Here is a 17,593-nt window from a genome sequence, read left to right as displayed (position 1 = left end):
TGTTGCAACAGAGTCCACACACCTCCACTTGCAAGGAGGTGAGGAGGACCCAGAACAAATGTATGTAACAACTTTTAAAAGACTTTAGAAATTGCCTACCCTGTAGCCAAAGACCACCCAAAAGCATCAGACAGGCGTCACAGACAGAGGCGATCTACAACAGAAATTTGGGAGTGTGACTGTCAAGATACCTGATAATGGCCATTCTGGGCTATTCTTCTGAAATGGCAAATACCTTATTTCTAAGATCCGTGGTCACAGACCTTCCCTATTCATGCAAGATGTTTATGTTTTTTACAGGATTTGAAGGATTTTGCTGGTGAAAAGAACCACTGGGAAGGGTTTTCCCAAGATACTTCCTTCTACGGCAGAGAAAATATCTGGGGTCATTAAGAGAGTCAAGAGGCTTTGGGATTGCTCTGTGAACTCAAAGTGTTTATTTTTTTCAGGGAATATTTCCTAATTTTTGAAGGGTGAAGGATTGGTTTTCTGTGCCCCTTAAAAATTCCTAATTTTTGAAGGGCAAAGGATGGGTTTTCTGTGTACCTTAAAATTTGTGTAACATGAATCATTAGTGGGGTTCAAGCACTGAAGATGATGGTTGGTTGGTGAAGAACCCTGTGTGAGAGGCAGAGAATGGAGGAATTCCTAGGCTGGGAGAAGAAAGGGGAGCTCCCAGGTGAGAGCTGGGGGAGGGGGTCCATCCCTTTCAGTGTGAGACAAAGGTTAAGATTTACCTTTGAGAGAGGACTTTGCATTTCCCTACTTTCTTTTTTAAAATTTAGATTACTTTGTTTTTTTAATCTTATTGTAGTATGAAAAAGCTTCAATAAAATTTTATAGAAAAAAGAGAAAAGATAGAAAAATCATTCGAGATCTGATGTACAACTGGGAGGAAAAAAGGGAGACCCAGTAGCGATGCCCCAGGCTCTACATTGACTCTGTTGCCATGAGTGATGTTTTTAAAAGAAAGTCAGATAAACTGTCTGATGAGCCAATTTTGGCCCCCTTTATGGATATCTCAATTTAAGCATGCCGGCTGGCTTTATTTAATTATCGCCCTTCCCACGTCCACTGCTTAATCCAGGCCAGTCATGCCTTTGTCAATATGTTATATACAACAACTCTGAAAGGCTTTTTTTGCAGGTTGATGGAAGTCATGGGTGATATGAACTGAGCACTAGTCATTCACAAAATATGGGCCTCCTGGCGTTGGTAAACCAGTTCACACATGGAATGGGATAAAAATTCTTCATAATCTCCAACAGGGTTTGAGGAATGTGCATAATATGCACATTTTTTGCAATCAATTTCTGCTAATATATGCATTGTTTTGGTACACCTTATTTGGTTGAAGAACAGCGTTGCAAAATTCGGAGTACAGTCATACCTTGGGTTACAGCCGCTTCAGGTTGTGTCTTTTCAGATTGCGGACCCCCGAAACCTGGAAGTACCAGAATGGGTTACTTCTGGGTTTCGGCGGTTGCACATGAGCAGAAGCACTGAATTGCAACCCACGCGTGCGCAGACGCAGGTTGCGAATGCTGTGGGTTGCGAATGTGCATCCCACACGGATCACGTTTGCAACCCGAGCGTCCACTGTAGTACAAATTTTGAAGGATAGCTATGTTTTGCTTGGCATATTGTTTTGCAAAGTGCAAATTAGGTTTGCATTAAAAATGTGAGTTGGCCTGAATGGTGCCCTTGTGCTCAGGTCCTCCTTGGAGGTTTCCCTTTGAGGAACTTGGTTGGCCACTGTAAGAACAAGAAGCTGGACCAGATGGGCCATTGGCCTGATCCAGCTGCAGGGCTTTTCTTATGGAGGTCTATTCTGATAGCAGAACCTCCAGGCCTAAGGGCAGTCTACCTCTGAATACCAGATGATGGGGAACAGAAACTGAAGAGTTGCTGTCTTGCTTGTGGGCTTTCTATGGGGGGCATCTGGTTGTCCACTGTGTCAACATGATGCTGGACTAATTGGGCCAGTGGCCTGAGCCCATGGGGCTCTTCCTATGTTCTAATGAATTTCTGCTCCTTCTGGGTGTGGTGTGAAGAAGAAGAAATGGCCAGGTGCCCCAAACTGTGTTGAAAACAACGGTGTTGTGCCTGTAGTGAAGACAGAAGGATAATGGAAATATAATGATATTTCAGATGAAATATTTATGACGTGCAAAAGAGCTTTCTCTCTCTCTTTTTGCTGACGTGACTCATGAACTTTTCAGCACTCTACAGCCCATTAGGCGCTTGATGTAATTTTCATACCAGGAGAGAAAAGCAGCTTCTGGGGGAGGCCTCTCCTTCTTCTCTCACCCTAAATCACCTCCTTTGTGAAGGCAGGAAAGTAAATCCATGCCTCCTGGCCACCTGCATTGCATAATCTACGGCAGGCACCACACCAGTGTAGAGGCTGGAATTCCTGGGGTCTAAATAAAGCTGCCTCGTGAGAGGGGCAGCCAGGTGAGATGTTCCCCTACACAGATGAGAGATTCCTTCTGTGACAGTGTGCAAGCCAGAGGTGCTGCAGCCATCTTTTGCCCAAAGTAGTGCCTTGTAGCGCAGGTTATATATAACAAATAAATGAAATGAATCAACCCCAAATAATCAAAACTGCAGCAAAACCCAATTGCAAAATTTGGGGAAAAAAAGGGGGGGGGGTGTCAGCTGACTGGGATCTGCAGCTAGGCTCAAGAGCATTGGACTGGGTCAGTTTGCTGCAAATGAAGGATGTAACAAATACTCCCCTCCCCTTCTTCTGGTTCCTTGCAAAGGGCTTTTAGTGCAGATGGAAACAGCAGCTGGGCTCAATTCTTGTTACTGCAATGCACCCCCTCACACAAAATGATTTAAGCAGGGTCTGAGGCAGCAAATCTAATTATTACCCACACTTTCCATCTTTCCACCGGTCTACTGAGGCAAAAGGAAAAGTCTGCACCAGTGAATATTTAACAACTGGCTGGTGCTTGAGATAATCTCTCCCCGCTGCTTGAAGACAGCACCAACAATTTCGTGGTTGGCCTTGACAGGTGTGAGTTCTCCCTGGTTCTGCACCACACACACACAAATGTGGGGCGGGGGGGAGGGCAAATTTCTGCCCCAACGACCTCCTCCTGATTCCCAAGGGCTCTTCCTGTTCTGCCACACCACCATTGAATTTTGCTATATGGAGAAGTAGAACCTGTTGCAAGCCTGAGAGGTCTTGCTAGGGAGCAATTTGCGATAGGTGAAGAGGCTGGAAGGAGGGTGGCATGCCAAAAGTTTCACGGAATCAGAATTGCAAAATCCTTGGGTACCCCCAAGGATCGTCTAGTCCAGGCATGTCCAAAGTTTGTTTTGGGGGCCTAATCCGGCCTGCTGGCCGATTTAATATTTAATATGGCCCCTGTGGCAGTAAATGTCCTGGGGTAAAATTTTAAAAAAAAGCTCAACAACTTTGGTCGGCCATCACGCATGTTTACCTCATCAGATCTGGCCCTCTTTGAAAAAAGTTGGGGCACCCTTGGTCTAGTTGAACCCGTAGCCATCAAATCTGTGCTTAAAAGCCTCCAAAGACAGAAGAGTCTACCACTTTCCATGTGAGTCCCCCTCAAGTGTCAAACAGCTTTCCCTGTAAATGTACCTGCCCTGGAGGTGTGACTTAGGTCAGCTGAGTTTTAAAATGCAGACCAAATTATTTTTTCCTCCATCCCTGTATAGTAGAAAGAGTCAGTGTATTAGGTGGGGAGGGGATTGGGGAGTTTCTGGAGGGGACAGAGACTAAAAGGCTTAGGTAGATGCTGCGGGAGGCGGTGGAAGACAGAAGTGCCTGGCGTGCTCTGGTCCATGGGGTCACGAAGGGTTGGACACGACTACACGACTAAACAACAACAGATGCTGTATATGCACAGTCCAGCAGATAATTCTGTAGCATTGGAAGCAGGGAGGCCAGATCTCACTCCAGAATTAAAACCTGTTGAGGATGTGCTTTGATATCTGCAGAAGGATGTCATCGGCAACACCCTAAGAAATCCTCTCTCCTCCACTCTTGCATATTTATGCCTCACAGCGCAGGGATGCTAATGTATTCCCAACCCCCCGCCCTGCTTTGAATATACAATTTCAATCTTGACAGTCTCTTAAAAATAGATTTGACACAAGTGATAAAAAAGACGTTCAGAATTGATTTCAAGAGATGCTGCTGATTCCTTCCCCCCACTCCGCTCAAACCCACTTTAATATTGCAGATTATTTGAAAACTTGTTGAGAATGAATGGCAGAGAAAGCAGATGAAAAGGAGACATCAGAGAGAAGAAGTCAAGCTTGGTGCAGTAAGGCACTTTTTGCTAGACCTTCTGATAGATTGGTTTTCTTTGCTGAGCAGCTTCATCAAGTCATGAGCACCCACATCAGGCTACACCCCTAATCAACAGTACACATGAAAAGGACCTCTTAGTAGACCACAAGCTTCACACGAGTCAACACTGTGATGCAGCAACAACAGCAACAAAAAAGCTAATGCTATTCTAGGCTGCATCAACAGACGTCTAGTGCCAAGGTCAGGGGAAGTAATGGTCCCACTCTATTCCTCCTTGGTCAGACCACACCTGGAGTCCTGTGTCCAGTTCTGGGCACCACAACGTAAGAAGGATATTGTCAAACTGGAACATGTGCAGAGGAGGGCGACCAAGATGATCAAGGATCTGGAAACCAGGCCGTAGAAGGAGCTGGCTTTGTTTAGCATGGAAAAGAGGAGACTGATGGATCAGGCTAAAGAGGGGCCCTCTAGTCCATCATCCTACCCTCATCATGGCCTACTAGATACCCCAATGGGAAGCTCTGAAGCAGGACCCGAGTGCAACAGCAGCAACTCTCCCCACTTAAAATTCCCAGCAGCTGATACCATGGCTAGTAGCTATCCCTGTCCACAGATCCTACCACTCTGTCTGATAATAAAGCCAGCCCAATTACGGGTAGTAAGCCTTGAGACTCAGGAGCCCAGAAAGTTATTAACTATTGAGCATTCCAGATTTTAAATGCAAACCTACAAGATTCCCTTACCCCCTATAGATCCACTCGATCACTTCGATCACTGTTACACATGTAACAGGTGGAACTGGCCCTGTTACATGTGCCAAATAATTCCTATTCCACATCTGTAGAATATTGATCTTTGAGTGTGGCTTCACTTACACTCTGGAACTCCCTGCCTATTGACAGCAGGCAGGCGCCTTCCCTGTGGGACATTATTGCAGTCAAACCAACAATTCATGCTTTGCCAGATGGCGATATGAAGGGGCTGAGGCTCACAAAGCCTTCCTGTAAAATTTGCTAGAGAGAACTCTGTGGGATCACTTCCTTTGTCTGCCTTGGCAGGAAGCTGTAACACTACATACTTCCTTCCTGCCTGGGCGGCCTTCTCTTTCCCCCCTATCATGTTTCCAAGCTGACCCCACATGTATGTTTGAACCAAGCAGCTCAGATACCATTTTTTAATTTCAGCTTTATACTTTTGTAACTTAAATAGCAGTTATCAACCTGCCTTCGTTTTGCTTCTGTAATAGCTGCTTCAATGCCTAGGTTTTGTAAGTAAACGCTACTTTTATTTCTTCACAAAACAATGTGTGTGTGTGTGATTGTTGTTTTTAAAGGGAAAGAAAAGGGGTAGTACCAAGGAAAATCCAGTAAAGCAAGCTGAATTTTTGTTTCTATAAGGTTAAATAAACCTTAGTTTCCAAGTTTAAGCTGCAAACGATGGTACTCTGCTGATCTCACTCACATGAGCAAGGATAATACAGTGGTACCTCAGGTTAAGTACTTAATTCGTTCTGGAGGTCCGTTCTTGACCTGAAACTGTTCTTAACCTGAAGCACCACTTTAGCTAATGGGGCCTCCTGCTGCGCTGCTGCTGTGCGATTTCTGTTCTCATCCTGAAGCAAAGTTCTTAACCCGAGGTACTATTTCTGGGTTAGCGGAGTCTGTAACCTGAAGCATCTGTAACCAAGGTACCCCTGTAGCTGAATAATATATCCTCTCCTAGTACTTAAATAATTTACTACATTCCCTATCCTCTTTTTGCTTCCTTCTAAAAATATTAGACAATGCTACCCAGAGGTTTGGAAAGTTGATAAGAGTTTTGATCTATTTTTACTCTTGTTATTTTTACTTTTCAAAAGTTTAACATGACTGCTATTTTTTCTTAGTGATAATTGTTTTATCTTTTTTTGTAAATTGCTTTGAGGTTTGTTTGTTGTTTTTTTTATAAAAAAACCCCCATCAAGCAGTGTGTAAATCTTATGGGGAAAAAATTACTTTCTCAAATTTGACACTTTCTTAACTGATTTCTACTTCCAGCGCCTTTCCACTCCTTGTTCATCTCTCTCTTGAAAAGAGAGAAAATTCTCTTGAAAAGAGAGAGAGAGAAAACAGAACAAAAATCCACCCAAAAAAACTGGAAGTGGGAGCGCTAAAAAGCTACTCTGCTTAATAGGTGTAAATATTTCACCAGGAATTAATTAAAGATGAGGGCCATGTTTTGCCTGCTAAGAGGGGCTTTTGGGGGATATGAATTATACACAGCCCTCCTCCGCAGAAGCCTTTCCCCCTCTGCTTGAATGTTTCTTGCAGTTTGCTCTGAGAGCAAATCCCCCAACATCTTTGAGCGTTCATTTAAACACATACACATACACACACCTTTTACTTCTGTGTAACTTTTGGAGAGGCAGTGCCGTGCAGTTGTTACAGTGCTGGATTAGGTCCCGGGACACCAGGATTCAAATCCCTTTTCAGCCATGGAGCTTGCTGGGTGTGACATTGAAGGCTAGCCATTGCCTCGCAGCCTAGCCTATTCCAAATGGTTATTGTGGGTATTCAATGAGAACCTGGACCTGAGAGAGGATAGGACCTGTACCAATGGCTGTGTAAAGGGTTGCAACATGGAAGATGGAGCAAGCTTGTTTTCTCCTGCTCCAAAGGTTAGGACCTGAACCAATGGATTCAAGTTAGAAGAAAAGCTAAATATCAGGAAGAACTTTCTGACACTAAGAGCTGTTCGACAGTGGAACAGACTCCCTGGCAAGGTGGTGGACTTCCCTTTGTTGCAGGTGTTTAACCAGAGGTTGGATGGCCATCTGTCATGGATGCTTTAGATGAGCAGGGGGTTGAACAAGATGAACCTTGGAGTCCCTCCCAACCCTATAATTCTATGATTCTATGACCAGGGTTCAAATCCCCCACCTGGCCACAAATCTGACTGGTTGTGACTAATATAGGTCAAGTCATTTCAGTGGCTTGAGCAGGGAGAAAGCTGTTCAGCAGGTCTACTGTGAATAGCTCTAACATTGCAACTACTACTACTACTACTACAAAGTAATTACATGTGACAAAAGACTTTAAAGCAAGAGAGATTCTTTTTATGAGCCAGGAGGAGAAAGGAGAATAAGAGAATTCTCAGTTCTGCAGAGATCAAAGATGCTTTGTCAACATTTAATAGCATCCTTCTCTTGGGTACCATGGAAACCAGCCTCTTGTTGTTTAAATTATGAATGATATAAGGGAAATCCATGTTTCATAATAACTCAGACCATTCCGAAAAGGAAATGGGGAAAAAAATCTTTGAAATGCAGGTTTACTTTCCTTTTAGGAATCTGAGGAGGATGTGTGAGGATACCTACAGGCTCTTGGGGTGGAATATTGTTTAGCAGTATTGTTTTGTTGGGATCAGTATTAAATTTTTGCTTTTTTAAAAAAAAAATCTTAGACGTTATTGTGGACTCCGTGGGAATTGTTTAATTTTGTGGCATATATTTCAAAATGTTTTTATTTATTGCTTATGACTACTTTTGTTATATTTTAGTAAATAGGTGAATATTTTCATGTAAGTGGCCTTGAAAATAGTTTACAAATAAACAGTGATGATTGGTTGGGATCGGCACATGTGCAGGGGTGGGGAGACCTAGATGTTTATTTCCACGCCACAGCCTAAAAGCAGCCCCCAGCTTATCTCAGGATTGAAGCCTCATTTCAGTCCTAAAATGGAGAGGGGACACATATACTCTGAGCAGCCCCAGACATGCAGATGCTGGCTTAGGTATGCGGGAAATAGTTGCCTGCATGCAGTTCAGCTTCCTTAAATTGCATGGTGGATAAAAACAAGTTTCTAGACCTCATGGTTGCAAGGGGGAAAAGGCTTAGGAACAGTTCCATGCCTTGCCAAGCTGTGCCTCACTCCCTTCCCCAAATGCAAATGTCTTTCAATGGGGGAGGGTGCAGCCGCCAGCAAGTTGCAGCTGCACCCCCAGGTCAAGCCTGACCCAGGGCGGAAGAGAGAGAGGGGCTGAGGTGGAGCCCCTCTCCGACACTGGGATCCAGCATTTGAGGGAGCTGCCAGCCACAGCGTGGAAGCTGTGGCCTCCAGTGGGTAAGTGTGCTGCCCCCCAGCGCACGTGCACACACATACCAGGCGGCAGGCGGGAACACTAAATGGTTGACCATAACCCTTTGGAACTGCCTGCCTATTGAAATCTCTGAACTATTTTTGGCGCATGCTAAAAACCTTTTTTGTTTAGGCAAGCCTACCCAGATATTCAAAATGCTGGTGTGTTTTTAGTTTATTACTGGTTTTAATTTTTTTAATGTTTTCATTGTTTTTACTAACAATCCAGTTGCTCTATTCTTTCTGTAAACTGCTTGGAGGTTTTCTATAATCAAGTGGAACGCAAATTTTATGAAATAATTAATAAGCCCCAGCTGTCAAAATCAATTTTTATTTCAATGACTTCTTGGCAAATGATACCTTCTTTGCCACAAAAGCCTTTCATGTGTTTCCCTTGCTTTGCATTAAAAACAGAACCAAACCAAAATTCTGCACAGGCTGCTGTCCTTTCATGATGGGTGAAAGATGCTTGTAGTTCCTCTTGTTATGAGCCAAAATGATTTTTGCCTTTGCTTGTCCCGCATCCCAAAACCTTCCCACACTTTACAGGGTAGGGAGGAACCATATCCACCAGTTTCATTGTGTATCATTGATGTGTGCATTATTTATACTAGATTGTATCAAAGGCATGTGTAGGAAGGAGGGGACAGAATCCTACTCTACACAGAAGTTCACACGCACACAAATTTCATTCTCCTTTCTTCTCATGAGCAAATTCTAAATTATTCACCATTTGGCTTGACAGGGGTTGCTCCCCCAGCTCCAGAAAACATCTGAAGAGTCCTGCGGGATCAGGCGAATAGCCCATCTAGTCCAGCCTCCTTTTCATAGTGGCCAACTTGCAGGCAGGAGACCTGCAAGTGGGACCTGGTCTGCAAGCGTCTTTCATCCATTATGAAAGGGTGGCAGCTGGTATTATTTGCCAGGAAGGCCTTGAAAGAAAAACTGACATTGAGAGCTATTTTCGGGGATTAACTTTTTCACAAAGAGACTGGGAAGCAGGGTAGGGCATTTTAATGTTTCCCCAAAATCCAGGCACATTCTGAAAAATGGGAGGAAAAGATGCTCAAAAATAAGAGAGCTGGGTTTTATTCACTACTTACCGGTATTTAATAAAAAATGCACAACCCTGGATTGTGGAAGAGCTCAAAGCATCTTACAAAAGGAATAGAATAGGATTATTAATAAAAACAATAAAAACATTCAAATAAACCAGGGGTCTGAACCTTTAAGACAAAAAGAGCCACTTGGACCCGTTTCCGAAGGGAAAAAAACGGAGCCGCAAAACCATTGCGACATTTAAAACAAATATAACACTGCATATATTGTTTCTTACCTTAATGTCCAATCTGACAGCGGGCGGGAAGGTGACGTCAGGACGGTGCGTGACTAACGCACGCACCGCCCCCATGCGACGTCACAGCCAGTACAGCGCCCACCACAGTGGGGAGTGTCGGGGCGCACAGTGCGCCTCCTCCCCTCGCTAGTATCCGCCCCGGAGCCGCGGCAAAGGTGTAAAAGAGCCACATGCGGCTCTGGAGCCGCGGGTTGCAGACCCCTGAAATAAACGAAAAACACACCAGCATTCTGAATATCTAGGCAGGCATGCCTAAACAAAAATGTTCTTAGCAGGTGCCAAAAAGAGTCCAGTGAAGGCACCTGTCTGATATCAATAGACAGGGAGTTCCAAAGGTTAGGCTTTCTTGGTACTCGGGAGACTAAACATCAGGAAGAACTTTCTGGCAGTAAGAGCTGTTTGATAGTGGAACGGACTCCCTCGGAAAGTGGTGGACTCTCCTTCATTGGAGGTTTCTAAGCAGAAATTGGATGGCCTCTGTCATGGATGCTTTAGTGGAGATTTCTGCATTGTAGGGGTTTGGGCTGAATTATCCTCGGGGGTCCCCTTCCAACTCTACAATTCTATGAGATTCCCAACATCAGATCCGGCCCTTGTGATTAATACAGTATATGCAGTTTCTTTTTAAATGCACCCTTTCCCTTTTAAAAAGCACTTTTGGTGTGTTGGAGAAGTGCAAATTTGGAATAGCTTGTTCTTTTCCTCATTCCAGAGGAATGTTGCTCAATCCCAGGGTTCTCTCTACAATAATATGGCCACCCCAAATCTGAGCTGTGAACCGTGTATTGTCAGAGTTCTCCCCCCACTCTCTGCAAAGAAAAATAATAATTCTGTGGCAGGAATAAAATAATGCAGATTAGGCTGCTGTTTTATTATTTAACATGATTTATTCCCTCCAGTTTTCAATATGTCATATAGAGTAGAATCAAAAAACCATAAAATCATAGAGTTGGAAGGGACCCCAAGTTTCCAACCCCCTGGAATGCAAGATGTATTTTGAGTCTACTCTAAGGTGCGCTTCCAACCCCTGTATCCAGAATCTAATTCAACCTCTTGGATTTTTGATACCGAGGTAAAGTATAATATAGATTTGTAACCATAATATATTTCATTTGTGAGGAAATGTTATGTTTGTGGTCTGCTAAGCTTGTGGTCTATTAAGACCCCTATATCTTTTCCACATGTGTTCCCCAACATATTTATTTCCTTCGGTGGAAGGACCACGAGCCACAAAGTCTCGGAAGCAGCCGCAAAGCACCATCCACGCTGAGGCATCCTAGCATGACAAGTGCAATGAATAAGTCATGAGTTTCTTTCTGCCAAGTGTAGCGAATTCGCCATCCTTTTTAAATGTAAGATTCCCAGCTCCATCTCTTTTTCCCATCTGATTGCAGGGAGATCACTGTAGGTTTGGGGGTCAGTGCTAAGCAAGAAGTGAGCTGAACAAACCCAGTTTTTATCCAGACAATATGGAAGTGTTTGGGCTGTTAGGAGAGGGCTAGTACCTCCCAGCTTGATTTGAAGGTTCTGGAAACTGTCTCTTGATGAGAAGATCAGCAGTCATCTCTTTTGTGTGGTATATTGGGCTGCATGGGATGTTAGAGGTTGGGTTGAACCTCTCATGAGGAACCCATAGTGCTCCTTCAGGGGGTAGTTTGTCCACCTTTGGCCCCCACCCTGCACTCAGCTCTCACCTGTGGCTCCTAGAAGCTGACAGCATGTGACCGTGGCCATACTGTGGGAAAGGGCTTTGACTGGCTGGCTAATCCAGGTGAGGATAGCTGATACATCTCAAACTTCAATGAATTAGGGACTTCCCCTGCATGTGAAGACAGGCATGCGGCTGGAGTGGACGAGACCAGTAGTGTGTCCAGTGGTCAATAAGGCATTTCTGCATGTGCTGGAGAGGGGCAGATGGGGCTCATCTACCTGGGAAGGGAGCCCATCTAGGAGAAGGAAAACTCCAATCCTAAACCTCCAGTGCATTGCGAGCTATCTTTGGGAGAAGAAACGGCTAATCCTACACAAATCTGGAATCGCTAAAACAGTTGAAGTGCCCCCTTGTCGCCTCCTTTTTGTAACTCCTGCAGCCAAATGTATTGCTTTGCTTTGAACCACGAGACTGACAGGGCCTCCATACACACTGACCAGGCTTGTGGCCCAGGAAGGTGACTTGGGTGCTGTTAACACAGCGGTTTGTCTTCACCCCTGGAGGTGCACTCCATTATCTCTGAAGACCGATGGATGCCAAGCTTCTAAACCTCATGCATTGGTTACTTCATGACTGGATTACTGCAATATGCACTCTGTGCACTCCCGAACCCTCCGTTAGTGCAGAGTGCTGCAGCATGATTGCTGACACTAGTGAGGCCTTGTTAGCATATAGCATCTGTGCCCAGACACCTGCATTGGTTACCAATCTGCTCCTGAGTCAAGTTTGTTGTTGCTGGCATCCCTGCCTGTTGATATCAGACAGGCAGCTTCCCTGTCTTCATTTCAGTACCTGCTAAAAACATTCTTGTTTAGACAAGCCTACCCATATGTTTGGAAAGTTGATGCAAATTTTAATCTTTTTGTGTGTGTCTATTGTTACTTTAACTTTTTGAAAGTTTTAAATTATTGTTGTTAATCTTTCTTATTGATAATTGCTCCTCAACACTTCAGTGGCAAATGTGGCTAGGAGGACTCAGCTTTGGCTAATATTCTCACTGTGCTATTCCTGGAGAAAATGGATCAGGCAGCCATTGTGGGTGCCTTGGTCATAGACTGAAGCTTGTGGTACATGGATATTCAGAAACTGCAGCTGGTGCAGAATAATGCTCCCAAGCTGGAAGCCTAGAAAATAATACAAATCATAACAAACTGCTCATAACAAACTCTCATTGAGCCTCTGTTTCCCTAGGTGAATATTTAAAACAGAGCATGGTTTACAACTCTTCTGACCTACCAAGAAAAGGACGTTGCAAGAGAGCTTGCCATCCCAATATGTAAGCAGCATTTTAATTCCGAGTCCCTCGGATCCCCAAAGCAACTGAACCTTTACGACCTTTGGTGTGGTGGGCATTGTTGGGAGGGAGGTTAATAAAAATGGTTATAATTCATTGAGGCAAGCTCTATATAGAGCTGTAGCACTGAAATGCTATTGGAAGTATACACATCCATTCATTCATCCATTTCTCCATGGAGCTCAGGGTTGTGTACGTAGTTCTCCCTCCTTGTTTAAGCCCACAACCACCCTGCCAGGTAGGTTAGGCTAAGAGGCAGCAACTGGCCCCCAAGGTGAGCTTCAGGACCAGGTGGGGATTTGAAGCCTGGTCTCCCATGTCCTAATCCAACATTCTAGCCATTCCAGCTCATGGGCTCTACTGGTTTTGGGGGGGCTCACCCTCTGCCACCAGGAACCTTAAGCCCCAAACAGGATTTTATCTCAACCTGATTTCATCACAATGAGTTTTAAAACTTCCTCTTTAAGTCTTGCACATCCGTGCCCAGAAGCACTAAAGGGAGCTACAAAAAATGGAAGGAAATATATTTTAATGCATGTATCCATCCATGCATATGCTAAAGGCAGGAATGGATCCCCAGAGAAAGTTGAAGTCAGGTTTTTTATGTGTTTCTTTTAAAAAAAACACCTTGGCTACACGCCTAATTTAAAAGCTGATCTGTTATGAAGCAGGAAGAGACTGGTAAGCTCTTGCAGGGTGATAATGCTTGGTTTTGGTATGATAAAGAGACAGAACAATCCTCAAAGCCTGTCTGGGGAAATTGCTAGGGCTCTGTGCAGGCTGCGGCTGGGTAGGAGTGCAGAAAGTGGGACGTGGGGCAGAATTAAAGGTAAGAGCATCAAAGAGTCCCACTGCTGGGCCAGGCCAGGGGCCCATCTAGTCTAGCAGCACTGGGGGACTTTGGCATCTCAAATTTCAGTGGCACCCTGTTCAATTCCAAAATCCACACCCCCACCACCACCCCACAGTGGTCAATGCCTCATTAGCTATAGTAACTAATTGGCATCCTGGCATTCAAGGGCAATAAAAACATGAGAAGAGCCTGATGGATCAGGCCATTGCCCTACCTAGTCCAGCATCTTGTCATCACAATGGATCATCAGATGCCTCATGAGCAGGACCTGAGCGCAGCAGCAGCAGCATCACTCTCCCAAGCAATTCCCAGCAACTGGCATTCAGAGCTAGACGGCCTCTGATGGATGTAGACCAGGTGTACCCTGCTTTTTTAAAAGACAATTTCTGAAAGCCATATTGTTCAGACAGTCCTTTAGAACATGACTTCCCCCCTTATTTTTAACCCACCAATATTTACTGATTTATTACTGATGTTTTTAATGATGCTTTAATTTGATGCTTTGTCTTTATTGATGCTTGGCTGGTTTTATTATTACTTTGTATACTGTGTGCTGCCTTGATATACTTTTTATGAAAGCGTGATCTATAAATTCTTCAGTAAATAAACAAAATGAATCTCACTGATGCCTTCTTGCTCTCCTTTTAGAACAACTTAAAATGATTAAAATCAGCACTGAAAGTCATCACGGGAGTGAGCTGACTATCTCTTAATTTCCCACTCTGCCTTTGCAAATTTGCTAGAGGGTGACATCCATCACCATTGTTTAATCATTTCATGTTAATTACTATTTTACATGATTATGAGAAAAGCCATCTATGCTTGCTGGGTACTTTGAAATTTCATCCCTCTGATGGCAGCGGTTTGGGGATTATGCCCTTGGAAAGGCTGGTGGTGAGGGTGAAATTAACAAATGAAATCTGGAGAGAGAGAGCGGGGGGGAGATGGATGGATTAATATTGTTAATTTCCAAATGTTACTGGAGGAACTAGAAGGGAGAAAGGGAACCATTTACAACACTACCAACAACAATGGTTTAGGATGTACCAGTATGTGATCAGTAGTTCTCCAGCTCTGCTATAAAAAAACCTTCCTATAAGTCACATTATAAGAACTGACTATGATGGATAACCCTCCTGCAATCCTAGCTAGTAATGATTCAGAGTAGAGCTCTGAATAAATACGGTATTGCCACTATTCTTGAATGATTCATAAATGAATGAGAGATCAGCTGTCTGCAGTAGTGAGGAAAGCCATATGCTCATGCTAGAGCAGGGGTCAGCAACCTTTTTCTGCAGGGGGCTGGTCCACCATCCCTCAGACCATGTGGTGGGCCAGACTATATTTTGGAGGGGGGAAATGAACGAATTCCTATGCCCCACAAATAACCCAGAGATGCATTTTAAATAAAAGCACACATTCTACTCGTGTAAAAACACGCTACTTTCCGGACTGTCCATGGGCCGGATTGAGAAGGCGATTGGGCCGCATCTGGCCCACGGGCCTTAGGTTGCCTACCCCTGTGCTAGAGATTCTGGGCATGGAAAGGTGGGGTGTCATCTTGTCCTTTGCCCCTGAAAGGAAAATGTCCAGTCAGTTTCTGTATGTGAAAAGTAGGGGTCGGGGAGCTATCTCTGCTTTTGTGCTAGGTGGCAAAATGTTTTGGGCCAGCCTGTGGCATTGGCTTTCATGGGCTGCAAGCCTCCTTCCTCAGAATTTGTCTAATCCACTGTTAAAAAGGTCATATGTGGAAGAATGGCTTGGAAATGTGTGCATAAGGCTCTGGCTTCTGTTAAACACGCTGCTGAAGGACTTCTGGCAGTTTCCACACACACAGCAGGCCAAAAGGGACTCTGGCAATGACAATAAATTAATGGCTTTATTTTGGGGATGCTGCTTGGCTCATAGGGGACATCTGTAGGGGCTAGCCATAAACAAAGCCTTGGAAGACAAGCTCTCCTCTCCTGCAGGACTTATGAGGCCACTGCCAGCACATTAGCAGAAGTAATATGTTAATCTCTCCCATTGCCACTCCAAGGGAATTGTGAGCTTCTAGCATCAGTTACTGGAAAGAGAAAGAGGATATAATTAAAATACCTAAATGAGGAAAGACAAATTCTGGGCTGTAATTAGCTGGGTGGCCTTTCCCCCGCTTCTCCTTTTTTTGAAGCTGCAACCAGTTCAGTTACCTGCCTTAGTTTGCTTTGAAAGAGGCCTGGACTAATTTATGGAGGAGAAAGCTATTGATGGCTACTAGCCACAATGGCTCTGCCTCTGCCTCCACAGTTGGATGCAGCAATACTTCTGAATACCAGTGTCTGGAAACTACAGAAAGGGAGAAGGCTTTTGTGCTCAGATCGTGCTGGAGGGCTTCACATTGTAAGAAGAGGAAGCGGGACTAAATTGGGCCACTGGCCTGAGAGTTGGTGGCCATCACCACCTCCCATGGGAGTTTCATAGTTTGTGTGCTGTATGACTCTGCCCTGAATCAATCCAACATTCACCTTCACTGGATGTCTATGAGTTCCAGTTTTCTAAATGGGGGGGAATCCCCCTTGTTCTCCCAATGGTCAACCAGATGCCCTCATGGGAAGTCCACAAGCAGAAACCAAACACAACAGCAACTCTCCCTTGCTGTGGCTTCCAGCAAACTGGCATTCAGAACTATGCTGCCTCTGGAAACCTAGCCAGGAGCGATCAAATGAATCCCATCACCTGTTCTGTTCTCCTTTTCATATGCTATCCACTTGGCAACCAAGTCCCCTTGTTTCCCTTTTCTCTCCCAACAGGAAGACAAGCGGGCTCTTTAATGCTCACCACCAGATGGACATTCTCTCCAAATGCAAGATTCTTGGCATGGGGTGGCATAGCAGACCTTTGATGGCTTTGATGTAAAGCTCTGAAGTGTGCCAGGACACTTCATAAAATGCCACAGCCAGAGATAACTTTGGGCAAACGAAAGGCAGACTTTCCCTCTCTCCAACCCAGCTAGGCTTTCCAAGAGGCTGGTTTTGCTCCAGGTTTTATGAACTCATTTGAATGCAGAGATCGGGACCTGTCAGTTTTCTGTACAGTTTTTACAATGGTGCGTGTATGTGAAATTAAGAAGACAATTTTCTGAAGGAGAGGCCTGTCAATGACTGATCACCACGATGGCTGTGCTCTGCCTCCAGTCAGGGGTAGTGAATACCCTTCTGAATACCGGTTGCTGGAAGCCGCAGGAAGGAAGAGGGATCTTGGGCTCAAATCCTGCTGTTGGGCTTTCCATTGGGATTGCTGTTCAGCTGCTGCGAAAACAGGATGCTGGACTAGGTGGGCCATTGGCCTGATCCAGCAGGCTCTTATGTTCTTGAAATGTTGAGCCCCGAAACACTATATGCTACCTTATTTTTTAAAATCTCTTAATTCTGTTTTATCCAACCATATACACATCTGGATGCTTGTGTTCCATGTGCTACTTATTTTGTTTCTTTCATGCCAGTCGTTGAGCATAATAATAACGGTCTGGGATAAAAAAAAACTTACGTTCTTATGTTATTTGGTTTTTGCTCCTGTTTTTCAAAACAACAACAACACCAGCTTCTGGCTTAGGGGGTATTATTTCATTATATATCTGCATGATATTGTTATATGTTGAAACAATTTAATAAAAATTAAGGTAAGGTAAAATAAAATAAAGATTTGATTTTGCACTTGATTTGGATGCGACGTGCCATTTTGCAGCAGCTTTCTAGAGGATGTGAGCAACGCGCTTATAGCCCATGCTGGACCCTCCCTGTTGTTCTTTCCTGTGAACAGCAATAAAATAAAATAATGTGTATGTGTTTGTGTGTATTTTGCTGGCTAGATTTCTCTTTCCAGCTGGTGCCAGTATAACAGAAACAAGACTGAGATCAACACAGCTACTTAGGCACTTTTATTGGCCCTCTGCATGATGGGAATCAAATAATAGGCTATAAAGAAGGCATAAT

The 17,593-nt window shown here is 44.3% G+C and overlaps 1 long non-coding RNA gene across 1 annotated transcript in view; it reads left to right on the top strand.

Annotated features, from left to right (window-relative positions):
• LOC114589375 (uncharacterized) overlaps positions 1-17,392 on the top strand; it is a 54,512-nt gene extending 37,120 nt beyond the window's left edge. Inside the window, exons 4-6 of the long non-coding RNA XR_003704656.2 lie at positions 301-5,558; positions 12,667-12,751; positions 16,412-17,392. This is a non-coding gene — a long non-coding RNA (uncharacterized LOC114589375). The remainder of the gene's footprint in view (positions 1-300; positions 5,559-12,666; positions 12,752-16,411) is intronic.
• The last annotated feature ends 201 nt before the right edge of the window (positions 17,393-17,593 follow it).

This window comes from Podarcis muralis, chromosome Z, assembly GCF_964188315.1.
Source record: "Podarcis muralis chromosome Z, rPodMur119.hap1.1, whole genome shotgun sequence".
Lineage (NCBI taxonomy): Eukaryota > Metazoa > Chordata > Lepidosauria > Squamata > Lacertidae > Podarcis > Podarcis muralis.
Note: the sequence above shows the minus strand (reverse complement) of the source record. Positions and strands in the feature narration are given on the sequence as shown.